Source organism: Ambystoma mexicanum, chromosome 9, assembly GCF_040938575.1.
Source record: "Ambystoma mexicanum isolate Mex_15411 chromosome 9, UKY_AmexF1_1, whole genome shotgun sequence".
Lineage (NCBI taxonomy): Eukaryota > Metazoa > Chordata > Amphibia > Caudata > Ambystomatidae > Ambystoma > Ambystoma mexicanum.
The window spans coordinates 823,486,149-823,499,921 of NC_090931.1; positions in this window are offsets into that span (position 1 = coordinate 823,486,149).

Consider the following 13,773-nt stretch of genomic DNA (forward strand, 5'->3'; position numbering starts at 1 on the left):
ACACTGAATGGACACTCTCCTTCCTCAGCTGTGAAGGTCATAGGTTTTCTGAAAGGCAGCCTTTGGCGCCAGGTGTATTTGCTTTTCCCCAGTGCAGTGACTCTCTTGGTGTAACTCTGTATGCACCCCCATTATCAAATTAAAGCATTGGCTTCCTGACGTTTGACTTTCTTTGGTGGGTGAACACATTTCTGGTGCAACTAATGCATCTACCATTTGCTTCAAAGTCAAATCATAACACAGCTCACCTTGGAAGCGTGCATTAAGCCCTAGTGGTCCTTGACTGGCTACTCTCGAGACATCAGCCATCCCTTTTACAATTCTGCTGTGCACTTATCCTTGTGCATCCACACACATATTTAGCGCCATGTTCTGTTAGATTGTTTTTTTAGCTGTTCTTGGCATCTCTACTGCTTTTGCACTTGGTACGGACTTCTGTGATTAGTCTCTTGCCTCTGAACTGTCTTTGGCGTACTTTTCCCTATTTTAAATTTGGTGCTGATTTAGCAAGTAATTCTTTCTCCCAGTCTTCTCCAAAACGCATTCCTGCATTCTGTGCATTCAAAAGGTATTTGCCCATATGTACATTGCACTGTTAGGGATGGACCCTATACAATGCCTATACCATACTCCCATGAATAGGTGCCACAGGTCCAACCCTGCCAGGTTGCTAGATTTCTTTTCCTTCACCATGGCCAAGTTTGACTAGGACTATGGTTACCTGCTGTTGAATGTCTCTTTTCCCATCTTTATTGTTATGAAGAGAAGGTCCCAACACCCCCTCTGGGCTTTGGCACCCCTAGATCAGGAAAGGCAGGCTGAAATTCATCAGGACACTCAGGCTGGATTTCAAAAGACATCTGTTTTATTCTTTTCAGCAGATCAGGACACAACATACAGAACACAGCAGAGAAATCGGCAACTCCCAACTCCCCTCTAACTTCATCCCCTTATATACTGGTTTAAGAAATGAGGTAATTTGATAATTAACATAAAACATCCTGATTGGCTTTGGTACTTAAAGACAACCCCTTCTTCAATCCAGGGTTGGTTGCCTTAACTGCCACTCAGAACAAGTCTAAACAGGTTTCACCTAGCTTATTCTACCCCAGTGGGCTCTTCATGAACTTCTATGAAAAACATTATCCACTGACATCATCATCCATCTTAGAGTTGCCTGACTTGTTTTAACAAAAATGGTCGATCAAATTACGAAATGACTGACCAAACTAATTTTGATCATATTTGATTCCTACTCGGATTTAAACATAGATTTTTAGTAACTATGATAAGCATGTACTACTTGACGTACCTCTACTGCACAGGACATTCTGACCCCAAAAAATACATCTCACCCTTAAAATGTGTTTTCTTGCTTCTTAAGCCCTTGCACAATCTGAACTATTGATCATCCTGACAAGTTATCTGCATCCGGTTTGAGGGGGGTGGGGTCTACCTGCTATACATTCAGTTTGAGGGGGAGTGGGGTCTACCTCCTGTACACTTATTTTCCCTGATGCAAAATATTTCTCTTTGCCAGAAGGCTACTTCAAAACGAGGATAAGCAAACCACTAAGTAACAGGCACAACAGAATTGCCATCACCATATCTTGTAATATTTGGCAGTGCTGCGTGTCAGCAGCATTCCACATGCATCCAGGGCAGAGCACCTCTACAGCAGACAGCAATCTCAGTAGTCAGCAGCACTGAATGAGGATCCATCCAGCAATGATACAGGAAGTTCTGTCTCATTTATTTGGTTCATGAACAACAAGTTTCCTGCTTGGACTGCGCGGCCAGTTGTGGACAGAGGTTAAGATTAATTCTAAACCTTCCAGCATCACCTCTTTTGTTTTGCTTTGTCAGCCCGAGAGGGATGGGTATCCCCAGACGTGTTTCCTGTGCCTGCTGGACCTAGAGACCCACGGATGAGGCCCAACAGGGCTGAAACATGTCTGGGATGCTTGTGGTCTCGTGCAGAATGGATGTGACTGAACAGTTCAGACTTTTTGGGTGGGACCAAGCCTGATTTGCATATGTTCTTTCCCCTTTTATAATGGCTTGGCAGGCATAGAACGATTGGAGCTTTGTCCAGAGCAATGCCAGAGGTTAAGATTTATTCAAAACTGCCAGCCATCACCTCTTTTCTTTTGCTTTGCCACCCTGAGTGGGATGGGTATGCCTAGATGTCGGTCCATTGCCAGCTGGGCCTAGAGACCCAAGCTACTCTAGCACAGATGAGGCCCAACAAGGCTGAAACATATCTGGGGATGCATGGGGTCTCGTGCAGAAGGGATGTGACCAATCAGTTCGGCTGGGCTACCCCTTTTAGGGTGGGACCAAACCTGATTTGCATATGGTCTTCCCCCTTTTGTAATGGCTTGGCAGAACGATGGTCTGGAGGGTTGTCCAGAGCAATACCAGAGGTTAAGGTTTATTCAAAACCTTCCAGCCATCACCTCTTTTGTTTTGAGTTGTGGCTGGACTTCTGGGCAAGGCTGCTGATAAATACAGCGAACAGTTGTCTCTAATAATGTGCAATATTTAAGCACTGCATCCTTCGTCATCTGCACTTTGCCCCAATTCACTGGCACTGGTAGTTTTGCTGACACTTGCATTTGTCTGCTAGTGCATTTACCTAACATGAATCTATTGACTGTGCATCTCCTACTCATGCCTCTTCAAACCAGTTCACACACATGCTTTGACTATCTTGTTCCTAGGGACACCTTTTTGGCATTTCACCGAGCCGCCCGAGTGTGAGTGGTAAGGGCAAAGGAGATTTTGCTGAATATTTAATATTTTGCATAGCTTTTCACTGTGTATTTTTATCACTATTGATACTTACTGGTATTCTAAGCTAAGGGTTGAAATCCTGTATTAGCGTGTGTTTAAAACTGTCTGTCTGTCAGCCCCCTAGGTGGGATAAGCTTCGACCTATTTACAGAACACATCTGCTATAACAAGCACATACTATGTGTGTGCCACGTCCAGCATCTTCATAAAGTCACACTAGAGCTGTGCAAATAAGGTCCATTACGCAGGGTGTGCTCCTTGATGTACATTTGCTGTCTTTCCTATATTTTGATGCTGACATATCAAGCACCTGTGAATTTATATGTTTCACAATTTGTAAATAACCTGGAGCAATCCATTTTTTCTTCATTTGTGTTAAAATGTTCCTCTTTTGGAACATGGGCTGCACCATGTCGGATTTGTGCGGCATATACTTATAGGGGGTAATTCATGGATTATTTGCGCCAAAAAAAACGGGATTTGTTCGCCATTCTGCCCTCAAATCCCTGTTTAACAAATGGGGATTTGCGGTCAGAATGGCACACAAATCCCATTTTTTTTCAGAACAAATAATCCATGAATTAACCCCAAAACGCCTTGGAAACAACCTGATCACCTTTAGGCGGATGCCAGAGCTTATCACCATGAAGGAAACAGCCTGCTTTACTACATGCATTATTTTCTGTATTTATTGCTTGTTCTTTTGTGTATGGTTTACATTCAATCTTTACAAAATCGAAAACGTTTACAGTATCAAAACATTTAGGTTCATACATTAGAATTATACTCATTAAAAGAACATATTACAATGCCACACATATTGCCGTTAAATAAAATGGTTGAAATAAATGTACAGAATTTTAATTTCTTAAAAAACGTCAATATGTTCCCCAGTCTGAGAGCTATGTAAACAAGTCACTGGAAAACAGAATAAATAAAAAAATCAAGAGCCTATGATAGACCACAAAACTTGGACTTCAGCTATCGACATAGAAACGGACACACCTCCCTGCATGTACACCCAGAGTTTCACGCAATCTACTGCAGTCATATAATTGACACATTTTCCAAAAATCTGGATATGGTGCGTAGTCATGCCTGGGTCTTGCAACAGGAAATGTTTTAAATCCTCCATAATATTGAGATTTGTATAAAATCTACAGAAACCCAAGCTTTTAGGTAGGCTCCTGAAGATACAGGCAATTACTTGTGTGTTTATAACATTCATACGAAATCTCATGAACATCTTACGGCCCTCACAATCAGGAAATCTCTGAGCATATATCTCAGCCACCCGTTCTGTGTACTAGAATCATGCTCAAATACAAAAGATGTTCCCCAATTGATCTCCAAGCGAATATACAATAATTCTGCAAACATTTTCATTTTAACATGTACAAGATCTTAGATCATCCAATCAACATTTACTTCATACTCTTGCATTTTACCCATGCAGTATTCTACATAATCATTTACAGGACAACCTCCTATAACTCTTGATTTATTTTGTAGACAGCTATATAGGGTTTCTGAGGAGGAGTATATCATTTTCCAGAATAGTGACAAACAGCACCATACAATAATGCTTTGTAGAGAGGTCAAGCCAAGATCCTAGTGTATAACTTCCATCGGTATACGTTTTGGTAAGAAAAAGAATACTTTCCTCCAAATTAGTGACTCATAATATGTAATCTCCCCACCAACCAGGGAGGAAGTACCTCCAGTACATACACCAATTTGGGAATCACTTTCCATGTCTAAAATTTGAATACATCAGAATTTGCCAAGTTTACGATCTATCGTCCTCATTTGTCCTGCAAGTAGTAGGGCTTTTATTTTTTAGCCACTCTCGTAAAAATGTTTTGTTTGAGTGGGCTAGTATGGGCACTCCTAGATACAATATAAATTATGTTATACCAAACCGTTCTCATTCAATAAGCCAGTGTTTTTTCCATAATTTAAGAATTTCTGTCTTCGATGGGTTAATTTTTAAACTATTTTATGTAATTTTTAAAAGCATCCAATAAACGATGTAGTCCAATTGGGGTCTTATCAAAAATAACAAAATCATCAGCAGAAGCTGTCCATATAATAATTAATTTCCCCACCTTTGAGCTCACAAAGACCACTTCCTCCAGGGACTCTCTGATATCTTCCACGTATAGGTTAAAGAGCCAGGGGCTAAAACGCACCCCTTTCTTAAGCCCACACACGTTTTAATTTCTCTTGACATGGTTCCATCCATATTGAGTCTAATCTGCACGGAAGTATCCGTATTCAGGTAAATCCAAATTTGGAGCAGCCCCATTGGCAAACCCCAATTACCTAGCTTGGGCCGTAATAGGTTGCAGTCTACCAAATAAAAGACTATTGTGAGATCAAGGGCCGCCAAATAGGTTGGGGTATCAACAGGAAACCAAAAGATTGTTATTCCTTCTGTATATTTCTGTGGAAACCTCTTTGAAATGTATGCAATTTGCCCTTTTCATTTTCCCATACTTCTTATTTCCCCAAAATGACAGCAGCAGATATTTTGCTATCTGCATCTAGAAGTGTGATAGGTCTGTAGTTTAACATATTAGACCTATCACTCTTCTTATGTATAGGGATGATGAAAGATTTCTTCCAGGAGGACGGAGTTCACTGCACCATAACAATATTTTTGAATAGGACATAAAATATCCCAGCACATAATTCAGGTTTAATCTTAAAAACTTTGTTTGACAGTTGGTTTGGGCTGTGTCAGCTCTAGAGTTACTAGCGTTCTTAATTAGACATTCAACGTCGTCTATCGTAATGTCCAATTTCCAACTAACGTTGGGACCCTCAGAGGCACAGTCAGGGATGTTGCAAATGTTTCCATACAAATTACTAAAGTGCTCCATCCATACACTTTCCTCTATTTGGTTTCCCTGTATCTCAGTTTGTTTTGCCTCCAAGGCATTTACATCCTTCCAAACATTTTGGTCTGTTTTTTTTTGTTATGATATCTAACATAAACTCTCCATCTTTGTTCCAGAGAGTGTTTATGCTGCTTACACCAAATTTTGCCATTATTGTTGTTCCTTTTTAATAATCACAGCCCTCTCAATTAGATCTTTAGTGCTTCTTTGTATTTGCCTTAACCTTCTCATACTGGTCCTCGTCCCTTCCTGAACTATCTTATTGTACCGGTGCGGTTTCTGGACCAATGTTTATACTTGTGACATACCCCATGTAATAGCTTTTATATTTTGCCAGACCCAATGGTTTATGTTATTAACCGAATATAGCTCTAACCTTTCCTGAAAATGTGAAGTAATAAAAATGTGTTTTATTGTTTCATTGAAAAGCTTAGTGTTATATTCGTTCCATTTCACCCGATTACCTCGACAGTTCACTGTTACTGCCCCCAATACATCCCTGTATATCAAATGTCTGTTTCATCATCACCGACTTCAGAATGATGGCTAACAACCCCCAAATAGTTGCAAATTGTAAGCAATCCCACAGATGGTCGACCTATCAGCCCGTTTATAGCTGGTTCAAATGCAAATTGACAACCATCCATTGAGTGACAGTCAGTTTGCCTTCGTAGTATTATCTCATGCGTTCTTAAAAAATCACCTAAATCCTCATTATGGAATGACTCTTTATTCCCTTGTGCATGCCAACAAATATCTTTTAAGGAGGTGTATGTGTGAAATGCCAGTTTTCAGTGTCTTCAATTGTGCAATGGATTCTCTTAGGGTCAGTGCTAACCACCTCCAGTCACCCATTTCATCTTTATTCAACCCTAGCGCTTGATCACTACCACGCCCCTGTACTTCATTTTTTAACTGGTTTTGCTCATTCTTCCCTACTGTCTTGCTGGGGGGATCCTTTGATCCCTCACAAGAGTCAGACCATATCCATATTGCCTCAGCTTCTGTGTCTCTTTAAGTATGGTTTCTTGGACAGGTTTAGAGGCAATAACCAATATAACCCTGTCATTTCTATTGGAGTCAAAGAAATCAACTTTCCTCTTGATTAGGCTCAGGTTCGGAATTTCAAAGAATAACAATAACATTGTAGCTCTATTCAAATTATCTGCCCCCCCCCACCCCACCACTGTGGTCAAATAGAAATTCCAATTTGAGGCGATCTTTCAAGAATCCTTCCTGAACCATGCCCTTGTCCTGTCTCAAGGGAAATATACAAGGCTCCCTCCGAGGGGGCCTATCCTGTCTTAACAAGGCATTTCCATCCACTCCTAGAACTCCCTTATCATTCCCCTCCTCATGGGTGAGCCTAACAGTCTTCGAGTTACACTCAATTACTCGTTCACTGTCTATGTATGTCTAGCATTTGTCATTGGTCTTATAACTCTTGAGGATTCCCTTTCTTCTCATCATGGTCATACTCTCCTGTTTAGCCCCTCTTGGCAAGAAATCATATTTCTGCCCACTCTCAATACCGCCTTGTCGTTTCGCTCTTCATAGTTTGACCTAAAGCCCCACAGATTTGGCTTTGTTACTCCACTTCTAACAGTGCGTGTCTGACACTCAGTATTGATCTTAATATACTTGAGGTTACCTTTCTTTTTATCAGTGTCAAGCTCCACAGTTGGGAACATATGCTTCAATCTGTTCCCGGTCCATGCCGGAACCTGTCCCCCCTAACTTTAACTATACTGGTCTGACACTCTGCATTAAACTTGCCAATTCCAGTCACAATACTAGGCTCAGTCTCTTCAACTAGTAGCCTACCCTTGGATCTACTACTTTGCCCTTTTAACTGTAACTCCCTTGTTTCTTTTGTAGATATATCCAAATGTATGGGGGTTGAGGTACGTTGGTATAATTTGCATTGTTTTCATACATGGTCACATTCCCACCTGTAATAATCGACATCTTAGAGACAAGAGGCAAAGTGGCTTCCTCTTGCTCCCCATCATTTACCCTTACTTCACCGTTCTATATTACTGAATGACTAGTGGTATTTCCTTGGCTGGCTGTTTTCTCCCACAATTATTATGACATAAATTACGTAAGAGTTTCCTAGAAGATTTCCGACCCTTCTTATATTCATTAGTAGTTTTTTTTCCTTCCCTTTTTTATTTTTTAGGGCTTTGCTGTTATAATTTAGGCCATTCTTACTTGATCCATTATTCATTTATTTATTGGACATTTGTAATAGCACCTATACACAAGTGTTTCTAGGCGCAACAGTACAAGTTGGGGGGGACATGGGAAAGAGGTATAACAACAACTGGTTATAATGACCTTGTGACAATCCTACCGTGCAAGACAAGGTGGTAAGTGCAGGGGGAGCGGGTGGAGGGCGAAGTGCAGGAGTGGAGTGCCCAAAGGGAGGGGGGGGTGGCCAAGTGGTGGGGGGGCCAAGGTGGCAAGTGCCAGAGGAAAGAGAGGGGGAGGGGAGGATGAGTGCAATGGACAGTGGAAAACAGGTTAGGGCTAGTCCTGCGAAGGAAGCCTGATGGCAAGTCCTGGCAAGGGATGCTGGGGGGACCAGCAGAGGTGGCCCCTTTGTGACTCTGAAGGGACCAGTCCCATTCGCAGTGGCAGAGGGAACATTAGCACTGGAGGGGGAGACGGAAGGGAGAGGAGAAAAGGAATGTTTTGATAAGTTTCCAGAATTTAAGAAGATCCGGCTGAAGTCTGAGGGGAGCAGCGAGGCCGTTCCATAGGGAGGAACTAGCCGAGGAAAGGGATCTACCTCCCACACTCTGCTTGGAGAAGCATTTGACTTGCAGAGAGTTGGAGCCAGAGGACCAAAGGACTCTGGTAGGGAGGTATTATCTCAAGCTGATTGATTTCGTTTCTTAAAAATCTTATATATCTCCTGCTTCATGGCAGGTTCCAGGCAACCCTTTCCTATTGACAGCAAGATACGGAATCGATTACATCCTCCAATATAGCATTGGCTGCACCCTCTCTCAACTTGTTACCATGGGTCATCTCACTAGGTTTACAAGTTATTAAATTCTGCTCTACTCTAACAACCCCTTCTCCACAGCCTCAACTGTCCAATCGATTTAGGGATGAGGAGATTTCCCCTAGTTAATAAGAGTAACCCTTTAATTCATTGTTCATTGTATCACATAGTTCCAGGAGAGAAACAAACACCTGGTGGAAATCTTTCCAAGTGGGGGTGAAATGTTTACCTCTATCAGATTCCGTGGAATATAGTTCAGAGTTAGAGCTGCTAGCTGCTCCACTAGTAGGTGAATCTGCTTCCTCTGTAAAGATGGGCTTGGAGGGGTATTTTATTAAGGAGGAGCTGATAGATGGTAAGTCAATTCTATTAGAAACCTTTGGACTTAATCCCAGAATGTGTTCTTGTAACTCTGGCAATTGCTCGAGTGTTGCAAATGGTGATTTTTCTGAGAGCACTTGCCACTTTGGAATGATCTGGTTTACCAAGGTCTCAAGGGAAAGGACAGTCCCTCTCACTGTTTCATCAGCATGCGCATTCCCTTTGCTGAGGTCATCTTGAGGAGCAAGATGTGCCACACATTTCACATCCACTATTTCTGTTGGGAGCCTCATTGATTCTAAAAGTATATTTACATATTCTGCAGTAATGATTGGAGCTAAATAACCTATTTCTTTTCACAAACAAGCTAACGTAGTCATCTACTATCCCGATGGCATAGTGAGAGACTGTATAACTTGCTTGCTTGCCGCTATGGTGCATGCTTGTGCTAATTATGTTATCTGAGCTCAATTCACTCTCTCTATTTGCTTACCTCCGATTACTTCAAATGTAGTGCATACTGCCTATTCCAATTTCAATTCCCTTATTTCATTCCTCACACAACTCCCACCTAGGTACAACTGCTCTTCAGGATTTTGTTTCATGCCACTCTGTTCTTGGTTTTATGGGGACACTCATAGTAAAATACATTTTATTTCCTCGCTACCACTGGGGCAGGGTAATAGGGATGCTGGGTGCAATACCGAACATGTGTAAGGGTTACATTTTCGGAATTCAGAAATATTCACTCATATTCGGGGAGGCACAATGTAGATAGATGCTGCATTACTTAGTAGTATGGCAGTTACGGCGGGAGGAAAAGCCACTTCAAGGGGTGATCCCAGTACCCAGCACTCTATTTACTCAACCCTGTTGTCAAGATTTGAGGGTCGCGAGGAGTATAAATACCTCCGTCCCTAAGCAACCAACAGCGAGATACAATATACTCGCTGTTTGAGGATTAGGGCCACAGGTGGCAGGTACAGGAACACCAGGTCCTCCGGCTGGCTGCTGAAAGGGAATGAGCAGTTAGTTGAGTACAAGACAGTCTAAGTGATCAGTTATAGTAAAAGAGAGGACACCTAGCAGGAGATGGAAAATTGGGTACTCTACTAGGAGGCAACCTGAAGAGTGGTAGAATGTTCAAGGGTAGGTACCTGTTCCCTCAGTGGATCAAGCAGCAAGGATTGTTAAAGTACCAGAAGGTAGAAGTTGATGCTGGCTTTACACACTGGAAGCACCTAAAGAGCAGAACAGAGCGTAGAAAGTGCGGGTCAAGTTGAAAGCAAAGTCTGAGTTTCCGTGTCGCCTGAAGCAAAAGGAAAGTACTGACACAATCCGTGGAACGTTCCAAGGTCAAATAAACAGGTCCTTAGGAATGAAATGCGAGGCAGTCAAGGGTCAGGCAAAAGGGAGTCCAAGTAAAGTAATCCGAAGTCCAGATACACAGAAAGCAGGATCGATGAAACACAAACGCCAAACGCCGAAACGAACAGCTGAGAAGTATTGTACAATGGGATCACAGCTGATTTATGGCATTGCCACGGGACCCGAGTCACGTGATCCGGATGCGTGCATCAGATGCCGGGCACCGTCATTCAATGAGGGGGAAGCATGGAAGTCCAGTGGGCGTGACTATGGGCGTGACAAAGTCCGAGATGCTGCGTCCTGTTCTTTCCTTCTCTTTCCATCGCGTCGTATCACCATGGAGACGCCCCCACTTATCCGTGAGTAAGCGCGCCGTGGGAGTTTCCATTTTGCATATACGCATTGGCGTCCGCTCCAGTACCTCTTGTGCATGCCCCAAGCTGGAGGAACAGGCCCCTCATGTGAGGGCTGATTGAGAGAACGTTTATGCTTGGGTGGGCTGTGTGGCCTAGTGAGAGAGCCTGAATGTCCATGTGGACGTGTGTGCATGACACCTGTACTGCCTGTGTATCTGCGGATACTGACTGGAGGTTGGTGGTAATCAGTGGTCAAGTCCTAAAAACAAAAAGTACGGGGAACCCATTAACATCACAGTTGAATGTGGTGTCACCAGAAATTAGCATTTCAAGGTGCCCTTTGGAAAAAGTGGGGGAACTTCTGAAAGAAGTAGTGGGACTCCGTCCACCCGCGTGCACCGTCGACTTGAGCCCTGGTGGTAACCCTTCTGCCACTGGATCTAGTACTCTATGTATTATACTATTTGTCAGTGTTTATCCCTGTGCTTCTATGTTAGCGTCACTTGCTCTGCACTATTTGTCCCTAAATCCCATATGGTCTCAGTAATAGCATAATTTTGTCATGGGAGTAGACGAGGTAGGCCTCTCCACTGGGGTCCCTTCATTATTTCATGGATATGTATTTTGCCTACTTTATTACATCATTTTATATTTGATTCTTCTAATTAATTTGCTGGACCTTGAATCTCCTAACCTTTCTGACCCCTAGGAAAACCAAAATTCCCCCGTTATGCCAGTTTCATTATATTAAATGCCCCATGTACAGGGAATTTGATATGTCTGTCCCCTTTTATCACTATGTTTCATTTTTATAGGTACCTATGTGTTTCTGGTCAGAAGCATATGTACATAAAGTATGGTGCCAGGCCCCGATCTGTTGTTCTGATTCTTCAGAATGGTTCCCCATCTTAATACTCTCTTTTATTAATTCCTGAACTCATTTGCATGTCATTTACTGGTTGACTTTAGTCTCACTTCTCTTTTACCTTGAGACTAAATCCCACACATTTTTGGGAATGTTTCCTTAATTCTGGCTCAAACCCTTTCTCCCCTGGTTCCACCATCAGTACTGATCTACTCATTTTTACGCGGCTTCCTTCACAGCGTGGTTAATGTGTTTTGTTTTAATTCAATAATTTATCCCCCTTTAGTTATTATGATTATTATTGAACATTTTCATTATTACTCCCCTTAATTGTATCCCCCCTCTACGAATGCAGCCTTAAAGTTAAATAGTGCAGCTTTCATGCAGCCCTGGGAGAAACACCAACCTTTGGAGGCTGCTCTCCTCTGAAACCTGTTGCGAGGTTCCAATTAGTCCTCTTACCTTTCCGGGTGTTCACCAAGGGGTTCGAAGGGAAGCCATCAGCTACTCCCATAACCACCGTTTTAACTGGGCATTGTGAATCTGATAAACCAGATCTTGAAACCTGAAGCACATCAACAAATAATCGAATAGGAAGAAGGCAGCAAAGCCAGAGGCAAGGTCTACTTCAAAACAGCAGCACAGAAATGGAGTGGGAAACCAGAAGAGTATCCCCATCCCACAATGATGCCCCTGAACACAGACATCTCTAGGTTTTACACAATGAGTTTCATGCAGAAGAATGAGTATGATACATTTAGTTGGTTACATTAATCATGGCTTTCCTAACCATACATTCTTTTGACTTTGTGGGGCATGGATTTGCAACATTTTCCAAGCTTGGTACAATTCTGCTCAGCCCACCCACGTGCATGGACCATCTGTCCTAAAGGAACTTTCCATTACCCATAGTGGGGCTTAACTTCAAACCCACCATTCACCTGGTACATTCTCAGGCAGCTAAATCCAGCTTCTTAACATAATACTGGCCACACCTGCACCTTAGACGGTGGTTTAGATCAAAGCCTTATGGGCACTCGTGCTTGTCAACCAACCATCTTTCTCTCCATGTGACCTCCCCCGGTATGGGGGACTATACTGCAACATTACCACAATAATGACCGTTTTTTTTTCATTGTCCGAGGGTAAGTCAGCAGACCTAAAGTAAAATGTTACATGCTTCAACTGTCTCGGCAAAAGAAGATTTTTGTTAAAAAACGGATACTATTTAAAGGAGAGTTCCGGGACTTTTTTTTTATTGTCCCTACGGGTCGGCCATGTGTTTGTAAGCATAAATCGGTAGATCGTAGGAAACTTTCCTATGGACCTTACCCGACTTTTCGCCCCTTATCGCACTCGAAATCAGCCTCCATTTTGTGATAATCCTATCATTCCGCCGCATCGACCTGGCTCACCTGCCTTTGCGGCACTAAATCAAATCCCCCGCCCCTGAAACAGACTTTATCAAAACATTCATATTCCCCGCCTCTATCCGTGACGTGACTGTGCTGCGTAGGCAAACGCGCCCAGGCGTCTTCTACGCGACTCCACACAGACCCCGGAAATCAACACAGATCAGCTCACAATACAGCGCACCACAATTCGGAATATGAAACTGTACTTTGAAATCAAACCGCAAGATTGTAAATGTGGTAAAGTACATTTATTTGACATCAAATGTTTAGAGAATATTCAGCGATTTGCATTTTTATTTGCTCATGTTCCAAAAAGTTCGTATTGAGGAACGCGATGGTCCTTTGCTGTACACAGGGTCTTAGAGCATCTCACAATACAGCACCACAATTCGGAATGTGAAACCGTGGTTTAAAAGCAAACGGCAAGATTGTACATTTGGCAAAGTACGTTTATTGGACATCAAATGTTTAGAGAATATTCAGCGATTTGCATTTTTCTTTGCTCTCGATCCAAATTAGTTCGTCTTGAGGGAAGCGATGTTCGTGTGCAGTACACAGGGTGTTGGTTTACGATAAAAATAAGCTCTTCTGTCGCACTGATAATCGCATGGCTGTTCCAACAACGAGGCGCTAGGCCACCACAATGGTAGGTATGTTGCATCTAACCGTTAGTACCGCGTAAGGGCATACTTGTACTTGGCGATCGTCCCATAAAATGGTCAGGGTGGTAACGTTG